This window comes from Ranitomeya variabilis, chromosome 5, assembly GCF_051348905.1.
Source record: "Ranitomeya variabilis isolate aRanVar5 chromosome 5, aRanVar5.hap1, whole genome shotgun sequence".
In the NCBI taxonomy this organism is placed as follows: domain Eukaryota; kingdom Metazoa; phylum Chordata; class Amphibia; order Anura; family Dendrobatidae; genus Ranitomeya; species Ranitomeya variabilis.
This window is the reverse complement of record NC_135236.1, coordinates 156,711,817-156,737,769: the sequence shown is the minus strand read 5'-3', so window position 1 is coordinate 156,737,769 and position 25,953 is coordinate 156,711,817.

Genomic DNA, 25,953 nt, shown 5'->3' with positions numbered 1-25,953 from the left:
TTTCATGGTTAGTAGAGATTAATTACAGCTGTCAAATAAAATAAAGAAGCTGACATATTAGCTACATTTTTCCTGTGTCAGAGCCTGCCAGCTGCAGGGAATGCTTACAAGGGATATCTGCAGTGTATCGTATGCTGCTATGGCGTTATACCACATCGTACCTGACAATGTACAAATATGTTATTTAATAAATGGTATAGAATAAAGCAATCTGGAATAAATGTATAAAATGTATACGGCAATCTGCTTAGAACTATTGCTAGCTGTGAATGGTTAGGCTCTGCACACATGGCAAAGCAATGCATTTGGGAGCCGTGATGGAATATCTGACATTTTTTACAGATTTTATATATATTTAAAAGAAAAAATGCCACAAAATACATAATAGGGAATAAGAACGCTATTGTAATACTCAGATTCATAATATAGATATATGAAAGTGATTAGAAAGGGTATCTGTCAGCAAGATTTCACCCCCCAAGTATATACATGCGCATGTAGCTCTTTCAAAAACCCGTCCAGCAATACCTTTTAATGCTCAGTCTGTTCCTCCATTGCTCAGAAATCAGTGAATTTGTATGCAATTGGAGCTGAAGAGCTATCACAGATCTGAAGCCTTTGTCACTCCAGCTCTATTCTCAACCCAGCGCCACCTCATCCAGTTTGACAGCTCCTTTCCCTGAAGTCATACAGTAAAGAAGCTGACAGTAAAGCAGGAGGATATAATGCTGGGCAAGGAATAGAGTTGGAGTGACAGAGGCTTCAGATCTTCCATAACCCTTCATTTGTGATTTCTAAGCAATGGGGAAATGGACTGATCATGCAAATCTATTGCTGAACTTATCTTTAAAAGAGCTGCATGTGCACATACTGTAAAAAGTTTGAGCTGTGAAATCCTGCTGACAGATTCCCTCTAAATAAAAGTTCTCCAATACAGAGATGATGAAAAATTAGTTAAGGATTTGCGTTTGCTAATACTATAATCTGTTTTAAAGGTTAGAAAACAAGATAAAGACAAATTAAATGCTCAAATGCCACATTTTGTTATTTTCACTCTAGTTTTTCTTAATTAATGTTTCTCTTAATATACTGCATGTTCATAACACAAACATAAGCTAAACCTTTTATTTTGTTTTATTATTAAATAAAATAAAAATATAAGACACTAAGATATTGTAGAATGTTTGAAAATAGGCTGCGTGATCTAAATGTAAAACTAAAGAAATAAAACATTTATTATTTTTAACTAAGGCTACTTTCACACTAGTGTCGTGCACTGCAAGTCGCTATGCGTCGTTTTGTAGAAAAAACGAATCCTGCAAAAGTGCTTACAGGATGCGTTTTTTCTCTATAGACTTGCATTAGCGACGGAGTGCGACGCATTGCCACACGTTGCAACCGTCATGCGACGGTTGCGTCGGTCCGTTGCCAACAAAAAATGTTGCATGTAACGTTTTTTGGTGCGTCGAGACCGTCTTTTTCGACCGCGCATGCTCGGCCGGAACTCCGCCCCCGCCTCCCCGCACCTCACAATGGGGCAGCGGATGCATTGAAAAACAGCATCCGCTGCCCCCGTTGTGCGGCGCTTTCACTGCTTGCGTCAGTACATCGCAACAACGCAATTCGTTGTGCGTCGTACGACGCTAGTGTGAAAGTAGCCTAAGGTCTCATGCATGTAACCTTTAGGTGCTCGAGTTGCCATCAACAATTAAGGGCACATTGAGAAAACTCAAGCAAATAAAAGAAAAACATACATTGTCTCTTTGGATGTCTTTAGTCTTGGCTCTGCCACCCATGGCTTCTTTTCCATTCTATATATACTGTAAAATAGTGGCAGCTTCCAAGTGGAAATCACCAGACTGAAACAGTCACTTCTTTAAGCTGCCTCATTGCTTTCAAAGCCAGAAGTGGTTAACAAAAGTGACAAAAGATGGAACATATGCCACAGCAAGTCATTTTTGACAATGCTGTGCATTTATTAATTCGTTTTTATTTTTTTTAGCACGTTTTCTGGTGGCTTCCATTTGGAATACATTGTATTTTTGGATTATAAGACGCACCTTTTCCCCAAAATTTTTTGGAGAAAAATAGGGGAGAGGGGGTCTTATAGTCCGAATGCAGGCTTATGGGGGGAATTGTGGCAGTGGTGGAGCAGGGTTCCTTTCTCATGTAGCTGGTGGCAGCAGAAGTGTGGCGATGCTGTGGCCCGGTGTCAGCTGTGAGCAGAGCAGAGTACATCATTGGTTTCCCGGCAGCCATTTTCCTGAAGACTTGGGACGCCAGAGGTGGTGCGTGCACAGATTGGGATTTCGGCCCAGCTGCGATCTCAATCTGAACACATATTGCCTCCAGTGGCCATTTTCCTGAGGCTGTGGGTTTCAGGGAAATGGCCCACGAAGGCGGTCCACAGCTTTAGGAAAATGGCCACCGAGAAAACAATGATGCACTCCGCTCTGTTCACTGCCGACATCGGGCCGCAGCATCACCATACTTCTGCCACCACTGGTTCCTTGAGGAAGGGTCCCTGCTCCATGCAATGCACTCTACTATGCCTCACTGCCGACACCGGACCCGCAGCATTGCACCGCTTTGATACTCCCTGCCCTCACACAGGGCCGGCAGCATTGCCCAGAGGACCATTCCTCCTGTAACCCCACTGCACCTCCACTTGCCCCCAGGTAAGGTACGATATATTTGGACTGTAAGTTGGACCCCCATCTTATAAAATTCGTATTGTTTCCTATTATCATCCCAAAATTTGGGGTGCGTCTTATGGTCCAGTGCTTCTTATTGTCTGAAAAAATATGGTACCTGAAAAAGACATTGTTTGCACATACCCAAACTCCATTTACAAGTTCCCCCTAGTTGGATTCAGATCCATGGCTCCAGTGCTATAAGTCAAAAGTAAGAACATGGAGCCAATATGTGCATTTTTCTATTAGTTTGGGTTTGTTTTTTGGAAAACCCATTCCTACTTCATCATCAAATGTTAGATGACAATAAGACAAAGGTCCAACAGTAGTGAAAAATTAGCCCTTTCTTTTCTTTAGTAATGCAGGCAACAAGTAATGATCAGTAACTAACTAAGCTAATTTCCATTCATGAAATATTAAGGAAACTTCAAATTTAAAAATAATAATTTTATTATATACAGTACTTTTTTGGATCTATTTTGGATAATATAGTACGTTTTCCAATCACTTGAAGATTATTATTATTATTATCATTATTTCATATATTAATTTGAATATGGTATTTATATTTTTTTTAATAAAATTGTTAGCCAGCCCAATTATTCAAACCAATTCTCCCACCTCAAGAAAAACACAGTCAATACGGTGGATTTGTTTTCATTTCATTTTCTTCCAATTGTTAATGCAGTTTCCATCATTTCATGATTTGGCTACATTGTCTACAATCACAAACATATTTATAACCCACACAGAGTCTTGTGTTTTTGTCTCTCTCCTCACTGTGGCTCTTTGACATTTTGTATCCTTTCTCCAGCTTGAGATGTCTTTTAGATGCTGTGAAAGAGTACAGTAATTAACTGCAAAGACTTTCTTCCACATACTATTCAGAGTCCCGGAGTTTATTTGCTGCTGTCCTCTGACCCCCTCTCACAAGTCTGGATTAAGTCCTAACATTTATGATTCTCTTGAGATCATTTACAAGCTTGTTTACAATATATTCCATTTTGTCTTTGAGATATTGGTAGCGATTATTGACTGTTTTTCACCTTAATAACCTAGGTAAGGACCATGTCAGTTATCTGCAAAAATTTTACTGTTCATAATAATGAGGTGACAACCCAGTAGGAGACCATGAATTTTCATGCTTAAGACCCCGAGTATTACTGACATTTTTAGCGATAACAAATCAAAATTTAATATATTGTGTAAAGTTGATGCAGCCTTCTAATGGATCACCATCAATTGAATTATGTCAAAGATAATCCATGGAGCCTTTGTCTACTTGCAATGACTTTAAATTAGAATGCAAAGGATTTTTCCATTGCTGAAATTTCTCAAATGCTAAAACATTTTTCACTTGCAGTTAATGACAGTAGTGTTTCCTTGCTACTTCAGTCCATAGCCTGTAGACAAATCTTGCTCAGAAGTATCATATAGTTTAATGCTGCTGTAAGGACCATGAAAAAATTGAATTTAATTTTCAAATAAAAATTATAATACTTAATAACTAACATTTCTAGAAATAGTATTTCATATTATCCCGCTAGGTATCAAGTAGCCATTTTAATTTGTTCGTACATAAAACCCTTCCGCTCTCCTTTTACAGAGTTTCTAGCTTTGGTCCACTGGATACAATGCCCCACAGCTTGACTTCTTCTAAAACTATTTTCCTTTTAAAAAGGTAAATGCTCCATTAATTTCACACAGGCGACAGAAGATAAATCAAGAACTCACCAAAAGCCAAGATTCCCAGTTACAAGAACAAATAGAGTGTGGTGATTAGGTGTGAGGTCACTTTACCCTTAGCTGGCTTTACCTGGAAAATCTCTACGTGGAACGCTGATCAGTCCAACTTTTCCATAGTACCCCCACAATCTTTTCCCATAGAATTGATGTAAATGGAAGGAAAAACGCAGAAGCCTAGGTATTCTGTCACATTTAAAGTTGTTGTTTTTTTAAGACAAGTCAATCAATTAAGAATTGTAGGTGCCCAGCTCTTGATTAATGTACTAATTCAGACTACAAAGACTTGTTCCCCTATGGAAGTTCAAGTTGTCCACTACTTGGACAACTCCTTGTTATACCCCACGCATGGCTCTGCTAAAATAAAAAAGCTCATAGTCACGTCACATGCCACCACTCATGCCCCCAGAGCTTCCAAATGGATGTTGTGACACGTGACCCTGATGCCCAATCAACGCTGTACAGTGTCCCCACCTTTGGACAAATAGAACACGAAGAGGATGTCCGAGCTGCAGATGATCTGACTTCTTGATCAAGTTGTCCGAAGGAAGGGAACAGTGATGCCCCAGCGCTGATTGGGCGCCGTAGTCACAACCACTGCATGAAAGCCCTGAGGAGAGGGAGTGCTGACATTGCGGGAACAGCGCCAGTATGAGAGGCGAGTATCGGGACCAAGCGTGGGGTATAAGAAAATACACAAGTATTGAGAGCCTTCCGAAGTTCTATAACTCGTAAAGATTTCAATATATAATGACCCGATCAATATGTCTTTAACGGTTATTGAGAGTTATGACATAAGAAAATAATTTTTGCTTATCTTAGTGGCTATCTTTAATTAATAACATTATAATCTACATGCAGAAGGACTTCACTACTGACTATAATGTAAAATAGTAAATAGTTATTCACTGGATATTGAATAGGGGGCTCTCAGAAGAGTAAAACATAACTTTTATTAATAGTTTAATTAAAACAACTTTGCAGGATGAAAATAGTAGCATGCATTAAATATTTAAATAAAAACAAATGGGACAGTAGTATGTAAGCTAGTTTGGCTATAGCTCCCTCTGATAACTGTAGATATAGGAGATACTGTTCCTGTTCCTATTGATAAGCTAACTAATGTAATTAGTAACAGCAGCTGCAGGAATTGATAAACTCTATAGCTAGATAGCAAAATAGAGAAAGGCTTGTAATAATCTTGCCACTGTCTGCAAATCACTGTACTTACATACTGTCATATTGCCTTTTTGCTTGTTCTTCCTTTATGATGAAATGCGCAGGGATATCTGTAAAGGTAGATAGTTGGATCTATTGTAGCTAGCTTAGTGTATTTACATATCTTTCTGTAGCTCTTTTCTATTAGTTTTTCCTCTCTTTTTACTATCTAGCTATTCCATTGGCTGCTAATGCTGACTAATTAGATTGTCAATAGATTTATATATCTGGAATTATGAGAAGGAGCTATATCTACACTAGCATACATACATACTCCTCTTCCATTTGTTTCCATTTAAACATTTAATGCATTTAAATATTGTCATACTAATAGGTTTTTTATTAGATTAATAATAAAGTATATATTTACTCTCTTGAGAGACCCCAACTCATTATATTGGGAATAGCAATGAATGTTCCTTTAAGAGTTTTCTTACTCCCTGTTTCGCAGTTTGCAGCCTTACCAAGTTTCAGATTTTTCTTTTGTCGGAATAATGCACCTAAGAAATACAGGCTGGGGGTGAAGTCTGTGTGTATCCAGGGTACTGCTGTCTTTATTATCTCATACATCAGCACAGTTTCTGTACTGCACTTATTTCCTGTTCATGCATTTTCCCTCTGATCTGCAGCTGCCTGTTTTTTCTATTATCCCTGAGACTGTAGATACTTTCTCCCCTCTCCACTGAAATCTGTGTACAACATTTCTGCACAGCATTCTTTTTTAGACAAATGATTTACAGATATTCTGCAGCAGCAAAGTGGTTGAAAAAGTTTAATAAATACTATTTGGAAAGTTGCTTAACTTTGCATCCAGAAAGCAAATGAGCAATAAAAAAAATTGGCGCAATATTATACATAGACTTTAATGTCTGGTTAATATAATGAAAAAAGTTAAAAAGGGAAAAAGTTTTTGAAGAAACACAAATATTTTGCTTTCAAATTAATTTTAGAACATGCGCATATAAAAAAATTAAAAGTTTCATATAGATTAGACATAGCTTGTTTGATCAACTGAATAAGTTTAATTAAAATGGTCTAAATTACTCATTAGTATTTACAAAATTACTAAAAGAACAGTTTTATAATTTTTATATCGATAGTCTTAAGACTAGTGTTGAGCGATACCGTCCGATATTTCAAAGTATCGGTATCGGATTGGATTGGCCGATATAAAAAAAATATCGGATATCGCCGATACCGATACCCGATGCCAATAGAAGTCAATGGGACACAAATATCGGAAGGTATCCTGGATGGTTCCCAGGGTCTGAAGGAGATGAAGCTCTCCTTCAGGCCCTGGGATCCATATTCATGTAAAAAATAAAGAATAAAAATAAAAAATATGGATATACTCACCCCTCCGGCGGACCCTGGACCTTAGCGGTGTAACCGGCAGCCTCCGTTCCTAAGAATGCAGTGAGTGAAGGATCTTCGATGACGTAGCAGTCACATGAGCGGTCACGCGACCAATCACAAGACCGCGACATCATCGCAGGTCCTGTACACTCACTGCATTCTTAGGAACGGAGGCTGCCGGTTACACCGCTAAGGTCCAGGGTCCGCCGGAGGGGTGAGTATATCCATATTTTTTTTTTTTATTCTTTATTTTTTAAATGAATATGGATCCCAGGGCCTGAAGGAGAGTTTCCTTTCCTCCAGACCCTGGGAACCACACACTGGGAACTTCCGATTCAGATTTCCGATATCACAAAAATATCGGAACTCGGTATCGGAATTCCGATACAGCGAATATCGGTCGATACCCGATATTTGCAGTATCGGAATGCTCAACACTACTTATGACTACACAGCATTGAATGCATTTAGAAAAAGGTGGGATGTTCATAAAAACAGTTCATAAAACCACAAAAATACATGGAGCATAATAGGTAAGCAACTTTATGAACCACCCAAGCAGTAATTTAATTGAAATAGTATAACCTCTAGTAAAACTGTATGTAAAATATATTGGGGAACTACTTAATGCTTAGAGGGATAGCAAAATGGATAGACTCAAAAAAGATTTATTCAGTTCGTAGTCAAAAAAGAAGAATATGAGGTAAAACAAACTGCTAGTACAATTGGAAGGATCAATTTCCTATCATTAAGAAAATTGTGGTTCGTGTCAAAGGTCATTCTTTAGCAGAAATTTTGCATAAAAATAATCTTACTTTGAAGAACCCGTGCCAACAAGTGCGCCTGTTACATCCTACAATTACTTTATAACTATTTTATTTTAAGCATCGCATACAATATCATATGGTATCTTCTGAAAGCAACTATAGTGCAATAAATTATATATACATATATATATACAGTATCAACACAAAGTTACAAAGTAGCAAATATTTGTGAAGTGTAAAGGAGATGGGAAATGAGCCATGTTTTTCTAAATATTTTAAAAATATAAATATGACAAAATTTCCAACTTCTATAAGTTTTTTTTTTCCTGGATTACCCTGTATTTATCTCGATCCATCTTCCCATCAGCTATGAAAAGCTTCTTGGTCCCTACTAAGGAACAGCATTCCCACATCATGATGCTGCCAACACCATGTTTAATGGTTAGGATGGTGTTTTCAGGGTGATGCACAGTGTGTTAGGGGCTGGCAGAATGCACCGAGTAAATGGTGAGATGATATTTGGTGTGTTCGCAGCCCGGGGTCCACCGTGCAGGAGAAAACCTGCTGCTGGTAAATGGCGGCACTCTATGGTGGTATAAATGAACTCTGTTACTTCACAGAGTCGCCTATAAAGAAAGCACTGTGTCCTGTTTAGCTGACAGGAGAACACAGCAACTGCCGAGCAGATAGCAGTCTGTGGTCATGCAGTCAAAGAGGCAATCATACAATCTCCTCACCGGAGGAGCCAGTATTCTAGTGGCTTATTTCAGCTGGGGCCCTGAATACACACATGTATGACCACATTGGCGCAAACTCATGCCATGAATTGATACTAGAGCATGGCCGTGCGGTCATGCGAAGCTTTTATAGCTGCAGCAACTTCAGGACCTTCCCAGAAGGACCAATGGAAAGCTGCCACAGAACTTGAACAGGTTCAGGACCTTCCTAGAGGACCAATGGGAGTTGCTGCAGTACCTGAGCATGTGACCCTTGATCTCCAATGAGAGATCTTACCCTGGGCATACTCAGAAGGGGAAAAGCAGGACTTAGTCGCAAAGATGTCTGCTCGCCGCTGACCAGTACTGGCTACAATGGCAGAACCTGGAAAGGCAGCAGTAACCCAAGCACAGTATCAGGCTGAGCGAGACGCTGGGACCGACGTCTCCGCTGAGCAGGCTTCACTGTGGCAGGAGAAGAATAGGAGACCGCAGTGGAGATCGTCCGAGATTCCCCCTGTGCAGAGGTGGGAACTCGACCCCTAACACAGTGTTTGTTTACCACCATACATAGAATTTTGCATTTAGCAATAGGAAAAGTTCTACTTTAGTCTCATCTGACCATAGCACTGCTTCCATATGCTAGCTGTGCCTCCTACATGGCTTTTTGCAAACAGGACTTCTTATGGCTTGCTTTAAAAATGGCTCTCTTCTTGTCACTCTTCCCTAAAGGCCAGATTTGTGGAGTATATGACTAATACTGTAGTTGTCCTGTGTAGAGATTCTTCCACCTGAGTTGTGGATCTCTGCAGCGCCTCCAGAGTGACCAAGAGCCTCTTAGCTGCTTCTATAAGTGCTATACTTGCTTGGCATGTCAGTTTAGGTGGACGGTCATGTCCTGTTAGGTTTGCAGTTGTGTCATACTCCTTCCATTTTCATATGATGGATTGAACAGTGCTATGTGAGATGTTCTGAGCTTGTGCTTTTTTTTTTTTTTTTGTGTATAACTTCACCCTGCTTTAATGTTGTCCACAACGTTATCCCTGACCTGTCTGGTGTGTTCCTTAGTTTCCATGATGCTATTTGATCTCTAATATTTTCAAACAATCCTCTGAGTCTTTCACAGAGCAACTGTATATATACTGAGGTTAAATTATGAACAGCAGGACTGAATTTACTAATTTGTGACTTCTTGGGGCAATTGGCCACTCAGGATTTTATTTTGAGGTATCACACTACAGATGGTTAAGTACATATACACATCACAATTTTCAGATTTATATTTATTAAATAATTTTAAAAAAGTGTATCATTTCCTTTACATTTTATAGAATCTTGCTACTTTGTGTTGGTATATCACATAAAATCTTTAAAAAAATACATCTACATTTGTGGGTGTAACGTGAAAAAACATGGAAAATTTAATGTGGTTTGAATACTTTTTCAAGGCACTGTATCATATAGGCACATACTGTAGTATCCAGCAGTTGCTCTTGTCCAATCTTTTCTCTCTCCCTGTACTTGTACACTATAAAAAACGCTGCTTCTTAATATCGAATAGGTTACAGTAGTGAATATTATAACGTTAGTAGTGGATTGGATCCCTGAGAAACATTGACTTATTTGTAAAGGATCATCTACAGAGATATGGAGTTGATATATTCTTGCTTCATTAGAACACTCTGTTGTCTCAATTGCCCAAAGTTAAAACCATACTCACAGACACAACGAAAAATATTCATAATGCCTATGATAGAAACTAGAAAAATATTTAGAATTGAGAGTCCTCAGTGGTTTAGACCTTTTAATGGCTAACTGAAAAGATGATAAATTGCAAACTTTTGAGACTACTCAGGTCATACGGTCGTAACTGTTAGGAAATGTATCTTTACTGCATAAGATCAAATATACTACAGCACAATGCCTGTGGTTCTGGATCATCTATATCAATTCCTCTCTCATTTCAACCTTTAATTATTTTGTATTATAAATAATTACAAGATTTTTCAATATCATCTATTAATTTGTTTGCTCATCTTGTTCTATGCTCCAGCTACATCATGTTCTATATCCTGTGGTTTGTTTATTTTCTATTCATTTGAATATCATATTACGGTACATAATCTAAGAAAAGTAATGCTTGCAAATGCTTTCTATTATTTTTGGTCTTTTTTTCTATGACTATGGCCCTAATTCATGTGTCTTTCCATGTGGCTGTGTAACTAACATGGGCAGTTCTAGCAGAGCGCACACAGAAGCATACGGTCTCCATCTGTACCAATCTGGAATGACCATTGCTCACTTGGCTGGGGAGAGCACAGCCTGCAGCTCAAAACAAATCAGACCTAAATTGTATCTGTATGATGCTGTTCTATGGATTAACATCCTCAGCCATGCAGAGCCATATTTCCCAATAAATGTGGACAGTGTCGGACTGGGGTGCCTAGGGCCCCACACTACAGCTGGACCATACAATACAAGCAACCGTCCACCATTCACGTCTCCCCTATTTCCTCATAGATTGTAAGCTTCCGAACAGGGCCCTCATTCCTCTTGGTATCTGTTGATTTATGTGATTATTGTTATTCTGTAATGTCTTTTATTGTCTGGACAAGTCCCTTCTAAAATGTAAAGCGCTACGGAATATGTTGGCGCTATAGAAATAAAATGATTAAAAAAATAATTCTAGGTGTTATCCCCATTAGACTGGAGTGTCGACTAAGATACAGCTGGCTCCTGCACATCTACTGGGCCCATGCCATACCTGTGATGTGCACTTATTGCAGTAAATGCATGAAAGTGGTGCTTCAGCGATAACTTATTGAATGGTGGTGGTTTGACTACTGCGATCTTCACTGAACTGAAGAACGGGGAACTTTTATCACCAATTAGACACTGTTATCCTGGGTTTCAAAATAGAATGGCAGGTGAGATGTCTGATCCCCAATCTATTTATCTTCTATGGGGCTGTCAGAAAAATCCAAATATAGCACTCAGCAGCAAATAAGAAATGAATGGAGAGATGGTCGAACATGCAGCTCTATTCGAACAGATATAAAAGTGCTGGTCCCAGCAGTGACAACCGCACTAATCAATAAGTTAGAACTTATTCTATGCATAGGTGATAACTTTATCTGATAATGTAACCAGGACGGACAGGATCCTCTACCTTCTGTACCTGTCTGTCACAATTAGATTGTTCGCTGTAATTTATATTTGTATCTTGTATGTAACCTCTCATATACAGCACCATAGAATCAACAATTATCTGAAAATAAATAATAACTTGTTTTCACTGGATTCTAGTGTATATCTGCCACTGTGTAAAAGTAGGTCGCAGAATAAAGAAGAGTTAAACTTTCAAGTATTTATTCCCTAATGGAACTAATGAATCTTCTTATTAATAGCAGAAAAAAAAACAAGTGAGCTCCATACATAGCAGTCTATTATACTGAGACCAATATATCAATAATTCTGCATACAAGACATAAATGCTGTCACCATGACCGGTCACATATTACCACCATGTAGTGACCGCATAATGTCACATACAACAGACAATTACCACCACACCATGACCGAACCACATATTACCACCACATAGTGACTAAAGAGTACCACACACAAAGGACAAATAGCATCACACTACAACCAGACCACATACGGTATTACCACCACATAGTGAGCGAATAATACCAACATACTGATCATTAACAAAAACCACAGAAGTAACAGTAATATTCTCACCAGAAACAGTTCCTTTTGTGTCCCAAAAATTAGTAATATATAAGGTCCCAATGGGTGCATTATTAATGAATGCGGCTGCAAGGGGGTCATTGTTAATATATGGGGTAACAATTAGGGCATCGTTAATGTAAGGTGGCCACAATGATGGCATTGATAATGTCCTTGATTGCGGTCTCATATGTTAATTAAGTCCCCCCATATAGTGTAATGTTTATAATATAAATAATAAGTTTAATTATGGTCTCCAATATAGAAAGAACATTCCAGTCTGTCACCTCTATACAGTATACTGTCTCCCTCTATGGTCCCTCTCCTTTGCCCACGTATAGTATACTGTCCCGCTCTTTGGCCCTCATATAGTACATTGTCCCATTGTTTTGCCCCTATACTGTATAATGTCCCCCCTCTATGAACCCCCTACTGGATAATGTTGAACCTTTGACCCCCATGCAGTATATTGTTCTCCTTTTTGTCCCCCATACTGAATCATGTCAATTCTCATTGGCTACCATATGTTATAATATCTCTCTTTGGCCTGCAAAAAATATGATACTATTTTCTACAGCCCCCATTTAGTAGAATGTCCCTCTCCCTTGCTTCCATCTAGTATAATGCCAGCTTATTTGGCCTATATTGTATATAATGTCTCCCTCTTTGGCCCCCATTTTATATAATATCTTACTTTTTTGCCCCTATTTAGCTTAATACTTCTCTTTTGGACTCCCCTTTAGTATAATGACCCTCTTTTATGCCCTGATTTAGTATAGTCAAGCAACAAAAATTAAAACAAAGAGCCTCACATTGTAATCTTATAAGAAACGTGTGTGAATCCAGAGACTGCTGACAAACAGTAAACGGCATTGCAAAAAGAGAAAAATGGATTGACACATTAAAATATAAAAATCTTTAAACTTTATTCCATTAGATTAAAAAAAGAGTATCCATTATTACAGTAAGTAAACCATACTTTAACGCGTTTCTGACTCTGCCGGCCTTAGGTCACAGTATACCTGAGAATCATGGGATATTGCAAATAAAAAATTGAACAACCAATCGTGTGAAACATACCTCTGAATAGTATAAATGTCATAGCAAACAATACAAAAAATAGCACATAACAATGGAATACATATAGAAGATAGAATATTAATAGATTAGAATAGTACCATTTCTATAGTTCATACCTTTTAGCTGTTTGGTATCTAACCTAAAGATAAAGAAAGCTTCTCTCAGACAGAGCATTTTCTGTCAATTCCCTCTTCTTACTGACTCAGATAGAGGAGGGGGAAACTAACAGAGGCACTGGCGGGACCCCCTCCGCCCTGGTTGCCGGTGCACCATCTGTGACCGCAACTGTTATTGCCCCTACTATTATCTGTAGCTTGCACCTTTTTGGGTGGATTTAACCCGTTCATTAAGTTCCAACATTGAGAAATTTGGTGCTTTTTTGATGCTATCATGTATTTTTGCTCCTCAAAAATGCAGCATATTACAGTTCCAACAAAATTGATGGGATCTTTGTAAATCTCATGCCCAATGTCCTTTTTTATGTTGTGGGAACTGAAATGCAGAGCTATTTTGATATCTGCAACATGTCATTTTCTTTTGTGTTAAATATGGTTTTTATTTGCAGATTTTTCCCATAGGCTTGAATGAGGTGAGGAAAATCCATAGATAAAAAGCACAAAAGCGATTTTATTGCATTTCCACAGACTAAACACACTATAGATGCATGTACTCCACACATGACCTGATCAATCAAGTTTTATGGGGAAAAAAAGGAAAGCTAAGTAACAGAAAGTATCCTAACAAAGCAGTTTATTTATAATATGACAAACCAGACAGAGGCAAAAACCTGAGTAGGAAAAAAGCATGTAAAAATGGACACAAAAAAGCAATTAAAATATGTAAGGATCCTAATTTATCTAATTGGTAAAGAAAATCAGTAATATCAAAAAGGCACCAAAAACTCATTGTGGGAACTCAGCATAAATCTGCAGGATAAAGCACTTGCCTATCAGTGGTATGTTCCTTTGGTTTGGGAGATGGATGAGGTCCGCAATAAATAACACTAAGAAAAATGCATAAATAAATGTGGAAAATGTACAGATATTGTGGAGTTAGGATGCAGAAACACTGCAGATTTCAGTTTACAAATCTGCACAATGCACATAAAACCTGTAACAAATATACACTGCTCAAAAAAATAAAGGGAACACTAAAACAATAGAATATAACTCCAAGTAAATCAAACTTCTGTGAAATCAAACTGTCCACTTAGGAAGCAACACTGTTTGACAATCAATTTCACATGCTGTTGTGCTAATGGAATAGACAACAGATGAAAATTATTGGCAATTATCAAGACACACTCAATAAAGGAGTGGTTCTGCAGGTGGGGACTACAGACCACATCTCAGTACCAATGCTTTCTGGCTGATGTTTTGGTCACTTTTGAATGTTGGTTGTGCTTTTACACTCGTGGTAGCAAGAGACTGACTCTACAATCCACACAAGTGGCTAGCTAGGTAGTGCAGCTCATCCAGGATGGCACATCAATGTGAGCTGTGGCAAGAAGGTTTGCTGTGTCTGTCAGTGTAGTGTCCAGAGGCTGGAGGCGCTACAAGGAGACAGGCCAGTATACCAGGAGACGTGGAGGGGGCCGTAGGAGGGTAGGAACCCAGCAGCAAGACCGCTACCTCAGCCTTTGTGCAAGGACGAAGAGGAGGAGCACTGCCAGTGCACTGCAAAATGACCTCCAGCAGGCCACAAATGTGCATGTGTCTGCACAAAGGGTTAGAAACCGACTCCATGAGGTTGGTCTGAGTGCCCGCCCTCCACAGATGGGGATTGTGCTCACAGCCCAACACCGTGCAGGATGCTTGGCATTTGCCACAGAACACCAGGACTGGCAAATTTGCCACTGACGCCCTGTGCTCTTCACAGATGAAAGCAGCTTCACACTGAGCACATGTGACAGACGTGACAGAGTCTGGAGACACCATGGAGAGCGATCTGCTGCCTGCAACATCCTTCAGCATGACCAGTTTGGCAGTGGGTCAGTAATGATGTGGGGTGGCATTTCTTTGAAGGGCCACACAGCCCTCCGTATGCTGGTGCGGTAGGCCCTGGGTTCCTCCTAATGCAGGACAATGCCAGACCTCGTGTGGCTGGAGTGTGTCAGCAGTTCCTGCAAGATGAAGGCATTGAAGCTATAGACTTGCCTGCCCGTTCCCCAGACCTGAATCCAAATGAACACATCTGGGACATCATGTCTCGCACCATCCACCAATGTCACGTTGCACTACAGACTGTCCAGGAGTTGGTGGATGCTTTAGTCCAGGTCTGGGAGGATATCCCTCAGGAGACAATCTGCTGCCTCATCAGGAGCATGCTCAGGTGTTGTATGGAGGTTATACAGGCACATGGAGGCCACACACACTACTGAGTATCATTTTCTTGTCTTCAGGCATTTCCACTGAAGTTGGATCAGCCTGGAACTTCATTTTCCACTTTGATTTAGAGCATCATTCCAACTCCAGACCTCCGTGGGATATTAGTTGTGATTTACGTTGATCATTTTTAGGGTTCATCGTTTTCAACACATTACACTATGTAAGGAATAAAGATTTACAACTGGAATATTTTATTCAGTGATATCTAGGATGTGGGATCTTAGTGTTCCCTTTATTTTTTTGAGCAGTGTATATTGTTTATTGCATGCAATGTTTTCTATGATTTTTTTTAATGCACTTGTTTCTCTTTTTTGGGGGGGTTTAGAAAAGCATAAAACACCAAACGTAGAGCATGCTTCATTTCGAATGAAAAATGTCAAAAAATCAAAAGTGTGAAAAAACAGCCTTGGTTTTCTTTATTTTTCAGTTGGCTCACAGTCAACATTTGGCCACAATACCACAAAAAAAGTCACAAAAAAGTAAATTTTCCCACAACATTTTGTACGTGAAAATATTCCAAAGAAAGGCATTGTGAAGAATGGAATATCTATTGCTTATATCAATGTATAGTTGTTAACATTTCTGGGGTATTTAGTTCCTTTCCCGGTACCTTCTTAAACCCGCGTTTTGGGGTACGTATGCAGCACCCATAGCCGGGCGCACAGAATTCTTGAACCCACGTTTTGAGGTATGTATGCAGCACCCATAGCCGGGCGCACAGAATTCTTGAACCCACGTTTTGAGGTACGTATGCAGCACCCATAGCCGGGTGCACGGAATTCTTGAACCCACGTTTTGGGGTATGTATGCAGCGCCCATAACCGGGAGCACGGAATTCTTGAACCCACGTTTTGGGGTACGTATGCAGCACCCATAGCCGGGTGCACAGAATTCTTGAACCCACGTTTTGGGGTACGTATGCAGCACCCATAGCCGGGTGCACAGAATTCTACAACCAGACAAGGTTGTTGGCCTTTCTAGGTTTATAATTCGGAGCCCAGACCACAATGTGGATAATTCTATTACAATTTGTTGTCCTAATCATCAGTTCAAATAAAATGAAATACAGAGGGTCTTATATTTTTTGCTGTTAAAACTACAAAGGAACATACTGTTTTCATTAGATGGTCAGTAAAATTAAATCACATTCATCAATAGGAAAGTTTTCCCGCTTTTGTAAGCGATATTGTTTGCTTCTCTGGATGGATCTTTTGCACTGGAGGAAATATACGTTTGTTACCTGTATAATTATACTCTGGGCTGCAGTTCAGTAGGAAATCATGAAGTTCCCAAGCGCAAAGTTATTATTATTCTTTCTGCCGCCGCATATTTAATAGTAATGTGTTGAGGAGGACCCACCATGTAGTAGCCGCCTTTTGCTATTTAAAATCAGATTTCATTCTGGAATGCCTCTGTGTACATGAACCTGGTCATCAAAATTTAGATATAGCATTGATGTAGTAAGGGATAAAAGTCTAGAATGTCTACCAGCCACAAAGTGTCACTGATCATGGGCAGGCTTTCACTGTATCTGGGGTTTACACCATCAAACCACAGACCGGTGAATCACTTTACAGGACTTTTACAGGTAATTTGTCACCAGGTTTTTGTTATCCCATCTGAGAGAAGCATAATGAAGGGAGGGGCAGAGACCCTGATTCCAGGCACGTGTCGCTTATCTGAATGCTGGTATTTTGATACAATCCTTATGTTATTTGCTGCAGATCTAGCAGCTCTTTGAACGTTGAGCTCTCTATAAATCCAACCACACCACTGATTGGCAGCTTCTGTCCAAGTACAGTGTACACAGTGGTGGGGGTTTGGTTTATACAGAGCCCATAAATATAGAGGACTATCTGGCAGCAGGTTTACTAGTCCTCCAATTATAATCTCCTGCTGATAAAACAGTGATGTCATCAAAACGACACTAAACAGCCCAGTAAGTGACACTGCTGGAATCTGGGTCTCTGCCCCTACATTATGCTGCTCTCAAAATAGATTGCAAAAACCTGGTGACAGATTCCCTATAATTTTGTAATTAGTTTTTTCTGATATTTTGGGGAAAATGTTGGAAACTGCTAATAAATAAAATTTGAATCTTCAAATATGATTTCTGCAAAATAATATGAAACTCGACAAAACATTTAAACTCAAGAATATCAATATAAAGAAATTGACTATTTTCAATAAGCATTTTTTATGAAAAAAATACATATTTCAGTTGAACACAAATATTTATACTTTACCCACGTTTATCAGCAGGGTGCAGAGCGTCTCAGTATAATGATTTATTGAGTATCTGGAATTCTCATTTATTGGGAACATGAAACTCGTTAATGAACATGCAAACTGATCTGACAGCAAAACCGAACAACGCAGAAACTGAACAGACTGATCCATATCCTTAGTAATTAAAATCCCTGCTGGGATTCTGGAATAAATAGACAAGTGGGCGGTCCTACTCAGTGGTTCACAGCTTTATCTACACTCACACTTATACAACAAGGACTGTGAGTCTATCCATTGCAGCTAATCTCAGAATCAGCAAGAATTTAATTTAATTATTATTATTATTATATAAATACTGAATCTTCTCCCACACACCTATTAGATTGCCCACAATTTCCAAGCTGTCAGGTTCCTTTTAATTTTCAATTACTCCGCTGCTTGAAGTATGGAAAAAAAAAATTCTGCGTCCTTTATGTTCTACCCAATTATGTAAAAATGTTTTTATATTGATTTGTGAGCTTTCTAATAATAATAATAATAATCTTTATTTGAATATAGCGCTAACATTCTGCAGTGCTTTATAGTTTGCACACATTCTGTGTTTAATCTGGATTTGTCCCTGATCCAGATTTGGCATAATTTTGGATTACAATAGCAGGTATTTTATCATTTGAATTCTTCTATTATTTCTATCTGGTAAAATGGAAACAATGTGCATGACATTGAAAAATGCTTCGGTGTCGATATCTTCATTTACTAACATAAACCCCATCATCTACCAATAGCGGAAAAAATACAGCCATGAAATACTGTATGCTTCTGTGCTATTATGAAGGCTAGGCGAGCAGCAGGATGAATTTCCAGGGTGGCTATAGGTAACATCTGGTCAAATGTCAAGAGCAAGAATGTTACTTGGGTCTTCTAATAGAGGGCGGCTTTAAGAGTGTGCGACCCTCCCAGATTATAGCGTTTATTATGAGGCAGTTAGAAATATTCATTCTCATAAATTTAAGTGTAACTTCGATTGCAAATACAGCTTGCTCTCCTCTAGTGAAATCGAGCCAGCGACCTAAGTCCCCATGCTATCATCTGAAAGTGTTTCCGGGATTTATTCCCACAAGCTATAGAGCTGTTTAATCTGCAAAGACGATAACACCGAATTCCTTCCCACGTTTAATAACCTCCGGGAGCTCCTGGCAGGTCTGTAGAGTTATTCATTTTCAACACATGGGTGACTAGGTTTGGACTTTTATCTACACTGGACACAAATCATGTACCGCTACAAATTGTACAATAAATCCAGAGGCCATGGGGAGTTTTCATCCCTTAGGTAGCCTTAAAATAGTACAAGAAAAAAAAAATAGAAGTAATCTTAATTGGATTTCTATATTGCAATGTGAATTGATCGAAGGCTCTAAGGGGGGGGGAATAGTAAAAAAGTGATTTTTTTTTTTTGTATATAGGTCTGTGGGTGAGCACGTCTTTGCACTTAGCAAATATACAAGTGTACAATATCAAAGACCTTAAGGGTAGGTTCACACGCAGCTTTTTTTTTGCAATGTGGGTTTTGATGTATTCAAAAAGAATTTGAAACATTTTTTTATGCATACTTTGAAGTGGGTTTGCTTCAAAAAACACATAGAAAACACATACAATTAGGGCACATGCATGTGATGTCTTATATTATATATAATGGCGTACCAGCAACCGTTATGAAGCAAAAGACGCTCCAGGAAAATGACGGAGTTGTTTCTCCTGAAGCCTCTTCTAAGTCATCTTTTTTTGTCATTTTTTCAGTGACTTTAATACTAGTATTAAAAAAATAAATTATACATAAAATTGTGGTGGCTTTAAAAGCCGCCTTAAGAATGGTGACTTTTTTTTAGATGCCTGTAGTGGTAAAAAAAAAGTTAAAAATGAAATTTTTAGTGCTCATTAAGCACTTTTTTAGGAGGATTCCATGTTCTATTGGCCTGAAAAAGGAGAGAGCACATACACTTACATTTCAGTATTGTTCTTGTAGTTTATGCAACTTTTTTGCTGCTTTTATCCGAGTTTTGTTGTAATGTTACTTTCATGACGATAGATTACAACAAGTTTATTTCTTCTGTTTATTTACATAAATATCTCTATAGGACTTGAAAAAAGTTACAAAAAAAATGCATCTCTGAAACGCAAAGAAAAAAATGTCACCAAAAACATTATAAAAGTGGTATAATTCATGGAACTTTTTTAGTCTCTTAGAAAAGCTGACAAAAATAATACCTTAAAGAGGTTTTAAGGCAATTGTTGAATGTCCCAAATGAGTGACTCTCTTCTTGCACAGTAGCTTCCAAATGCATTTTTGGATAACTATTATCCATTGATCTTAATAAGAATCCAAACACTTGTATCTACCTGCAGCCATTGAAACAATCTGCAGGTAAATACCATTGTAAACATGTTCGGCAGCCTAATTCTCCGGCTGCAGAGAGAAAACAAAGTTATATTCTCACTGACACCTCTCGCATCCAGTCATCGGGTCAACACTACATAGTGAGAGTGTAGTAATCACACTCATCGTTTCTTGATTGTCATCGTCCAGGACGTTAGTCAATGAATGGTGATTGTGGTTATAGCACTCATGCTGACTGATCACTGTTGTGGAATAGCCTTGAAAAAGCAGAAAGAAAGAGGCTGAAAGGAGAATATAACTTTTTTTTCTCCCTGCAGCCACACTTCCAATTAGACTGCCACATGTGTGGCATTTACCTGCAGATTACACTATGGTTACAGGAGCAGTATATACTGCTTTATGCTGACAGGTTCTTTTTAAATGAGCGCATTATAATGCTTTATTTCCATGGTTATGCTATAGAAAAATTTATCATTTTCACTACAAATAACTGATCACTGTGGACCTAGTACGGAGACTCTGTAATGAGCATAACATTAGCTGTCGCTTCTAACATTGAACGACCATTTTAAACTCATTAGCTGTTTTATGTCAATTTCAATGTAAGCAAATTCCAATTTGCATGCCATTTTCAATGCTTTTTATGAAAATAAGGAATTAATAAATGCTAAAAAGTTTTATGATTGAAAAAACATTTTCTTTTATCAAACTTATCAGTGCCTAAGCCTGATACCGCATTCTCGGAAAATATCAGACAGAGCCAATGAAGAGGAGTAGAACAAGACTCCAATACCAGGCATCAATGTCAGCTCTTGGCGCAAGTGTTTGCACCGACACTTTATTTGGAACATATATTGCACATCTTTAGTTAGATACAATATAGGTATAACCATCTACCATGTCACCAACCTAGAGCTTTTTTATCAATATTTATAAATACATATGTAAAGTCATTTTACGGGAATCTTATACTTTTCATACTTAAAGACCATCTTGTTTTCCAAGAACCACAGAATGTTTTACAGTGGGTTTTCCTTTAAGTTTTGCAAGAAGTTTATTAATCATTCACTGTGTAACTACAAAAGAGGCAAAAATGTAGTAATATGGAGCTTTCAGTCAGAACAACCTCTCATCTGAAGCGCCATATCATTAATACAAGTGCACTGGACTGTCAGCTGGCTGGGTCAGCATTCTTTAGAGTCATGTATCATTTTTTACATGAAATCGTTAGGCAGTAACTCATGAAGGAACCAGATATCTGGGTGCCGGGATGTAGCTTTTTAAATAACTGTTATCTTGTCAGTGTGCCTATGAACCATGACACTCTATGATACAGTAGCTTTAGTCATTACATTTAAGAGGGCCGTTTGCAGCAGCGTAGCAATTGATATTAATTAATAAAGTTACTGGAAGCCAATTTATTTCTTATTAGACCATTGGTATAATATTACGACGGAATGTTGTTTGGATATGGCAAACACAGTGTAATACATTGTATGTTCTGTTTACTGACAGGTTTCTTAGATGCCCATTTTAAAAATGTCTGGAATTTTAAAAAGTTCCCCAAAAGCAGTTTTCCTTCCTAGGCAACTTTTTTATTAACAAAGTTTATTTTCTCCTGGCAGCCAGGTTTTGAGGAAGTCGGATGAACAGCATTGAAATATTTGTTAGGCTCACCAGGTGAGATGGATCCTCTCAGCTTTAGGGCATTGATACAACAGACAGTAATGCACATGAACAGCGAGGACTAGCTAATTAACTCAAGTAATTTTGCCTGCTTTGATGAATATCTGAGATACGGTAGGATATGGTACTTTAAAATTGGCCAGAGCAGGTCTGCCACTAGGAGTTTTGGGGCCCCATACTGGTAAAATTTTTGGGCCCCCTTGAGACTCCACCCAGGCTCCACCCCAGCTCCACCTCCATCGCTCAAACCTTCCACAGTCCCATTGCCCGCTCTTGGAAAAACTTCACTTCTGCACCACGTCCTTACCAATCACTCATTAATAGTTCCCATAGAACACCAGATCATATACATAGCCAGCAGTTTTTGTTTTGGAAAAAATATTTTTTTAACCCTTCACCATGACAAAGTAGACACTTTTAGCCGGGCCCTACTCTACCCTATTAAACATTTCTTGAAATATATAATACTCTTGTTAGATACATTTTTCTTTATTTTTCTTTAAGGGAATGTGTCACATACATTTTTAGCACCATGGCCGAATCACATATTACCATCACATAGCATCTGAATAATACCATATACAAGGAACAAATACTGCCACACCATGGCCAGACCACATATTACCACCACATAGTAACCGAATACTACTACAATACTGATCATTAAAAAAACACACTAATATTACCATAATTGACATTATACACAGTATATAGTATATAGTGTCAGTGCACAGGTAATACAGGGATCACCAGTGATATTATACACAGGAGCTCTGTACATAGTGTATAGTGTACAGGTAATTCTGTGATCACCAGTGACATTATACACAGGAGCTCTGTATATAGTGTATAGTGTACAGGTAATACAGTGATCAAGGGTGACATTATACAAGGAAGCACCGTATATAGTGCCAGTGCACAGGTAAAACAGGGATCACCAGTGATATTATACACAGGAGCTCTGTACATAGTGTATAGTGTACAGATAGTACTGTGATGACCAGTGACATTATACACAGGAGGTCTGTATATAGTGTACAGGTAATACAGTAATCAATGGTGACATTATACACGGAAGCACCGTATATAGTGTTAGTGCACAGGTAAAACAGGGATCACCAGTGACATTATACACAGGAGCTCTGTATATAGTGTATAGTGTACAGGTAATACAGTGATCAAGGGTGACATTATGCAAGGAAGCACCGTATATAGTGCCAGTGCACAGGTAAAACAGGGATCACCAGTGATATTATACACAGGAGCTCTGTACATAGTGTATAGTGTACAGGTAGTACTGTGATGACCAGTGACATTATACACAGGAGGTCTGTATATAGTGTACAGGTAATACAGTAATCAATGGTGACATTATACACGGAAGCACTGTATATAGTGTTAGTGCACAGGTAAAACAGGGATCACCAGTGACATTATGCACAGGAGCTCTGTATACAGTGTATAATATGCAGGTAATACAGTGATCCCCAGAGACATAATACACAGGAGCTCTGTATATAATGTCAGTGTACAGATAATAAAGGGATCAGCAAAGACATTACACATAGGAGCTCTGTATATAGTGTCAGTGACAGGTAATACAGTGATGATCACCAGTGACATTTTACACGGGAACTTTGGCCCCATGTTTCCTCCCATCCTGCCTCCTCATAAATCTTCATTCTGCCCTCAATATGTCCTCCCATCCTGGCCCCATGTGTCTCCATTATGCTTCCATATATGTCCTCCCATCCTGGCCCCATGTGTCCTCCCATCATGGTCCCATATATGTCTCAATCCTGCCAATATATATGTCCTCTCATCCTGACCACCATATGTCTCCATCCTGCCCCCATATATGTCCTCTCATCCTGGCCCCATATGTCTTCATCTAGCCCCTATATATGTCCTCTTATCTTGGCCACATATGTTTTCATTCTGCCCTATATATGTCCTATCATCCTGCCCCGATATATGTCCTCTCTATCCTGCCCCCATGTCTCCATCCTGCCCCATATATGTCTCCATCCTGCCACCCATGTCGCCATCCTGCCCCATGCATGTCTCCATCCTGCCCCATATGTCTCCATCCAGCCCACCATATGTCTCCATCCTGTCCCCATATGTCTCCATCCTGCCCCCATATATGTCTCCATCCTGCCCCCATATGTCTCCATCCTGCCCACATATGTCTCCATCCTGCCCCCATATATGTCTTTATCCTGCCTCATTTATCTTCATCCCAAGACCAATATGTCTCCATCCTGCCCTATATATGTCCTCTCACCCTACCCCCCATGTCTTTGCATAATGCAGATTTCAGGGAGAAAAAAAGTTCTCCTTACCTGACCATGGTCCAGCGGTGTATTCTTCCTCAACCATTTGAGGCACTGGCACATGACAGTGGCACTATATGCCGGCGACATGAGCTGCCGGCCTCTAAGGGTACGTGATCAAGAATTGCTGCGGTTTTGATACTGCGTATTTATGCTGCTTCAAAACTGCAGTGGTCAGATGTTACAGCATAGTGGATGAAATTTCCAAAATCCCATGTCCACTATGTTTGCATGCGCGCTTGCAGATTACCTGCAGACACTGACATGCAGAGCTGATTTATGAGCTGCAGCATGCCTCCTCATCACTACCGGAGATACCGCCACACCAACACCGGAGCTCCTGCAACCCTCAACCTACTGTCTCCTTCCCCACCATCCTGTAGAATGTAAGCCCACAAGGGCAGGGTCCTCGCCCCTCTGTATCAGTAAGTAATTGTTAGTTTGTTTACTGTAAGTGATATCTGTAACTTGTATATAACCCATTCTCATGTACAGCACCATGGAATCAATGGTGCTATATAAATAAATAATAATGTCAATTTCTCTTGCGGTGATGCTAGAAATTTCAACAATAGAAATATATTTGGATTCAGTAAATCTGCACGGCTCAGTGAACATATACGGATTTACCTGCGTGATTAGAATGCAGCGCCTTAGATGCAGCAAAAATACACTGTGTGCAAAGTGCTGCTACTTCCTGATCGTGGGAACGTAGCCTAAATGGCTGGTGGCTCCTATTGCCGAGCAGGAAGGGATACTGCACAACAATAGATTTCAACTGAATGTGCTGAATCCTGTCACTGAGGCATGGTGAGTAAAGGAGACTTGAGCGGTGAGTTGGGCATGGACTGAGGATGCACATTCAGTTATTTGCAAATGGCAGAATGCCGCTTCTGGGGCCCAGAGAGGAGGGGGGCCTGGACTGGTGAGGAGAGGGGCCCGGACTGAGGAAGCACATTCAGTTAAAATAGCCGACACACAGAACCGGATTGGGGAGTCGGCTGTAATTTGAACAATTGGTGCCCCCGAACAGACGAATCCCACCCCTGGTTGTGTCCTTTTCTGACAGCCTATCCCATCATAGGCTACAGCCAATAGAAAAGGGACACAAAATAATGCATTGAATTTATCATAAATGACAAGCAGTACTGTCATGTGCTGCCAATATACTGCAGCCAGACAAGAGAGAGGACAGTGCAGGAAAAAGGGATAAGTCAGGGAGCCAGTGTCTTATATTCAAGCCCCCTCACCTGTCTCTCTTGTGTCTCATTCCTCTCTTGTCTTCTGCCTCTATCTTTGCTATCTCCTGACTCTCTCTCTCGACACTTCTTCCATCTTTTCTATACCCTGCTCTTTTCTTTCTCTAGTTCTGCCAGTGCCTCCTTTGCCTTGGTTGTCTGTGGCTCCACCATTTAGCCCTGCCACTCCAAGTTGTACCACTGCCACATAGCTGTGACACTGCTGAAGGGGAGGGATCTGCTGCCGGCTACTGGCTGTGCTGCTGCCTGCAGGCTGGGGTGATTGATTAGACTCTGTGTCAGAACTGCTCCTGACCAGCCTGCACTGCAACTCAGAGTGCTATCTCTCGGGGGCGACACAGAGCTGCTGCTGC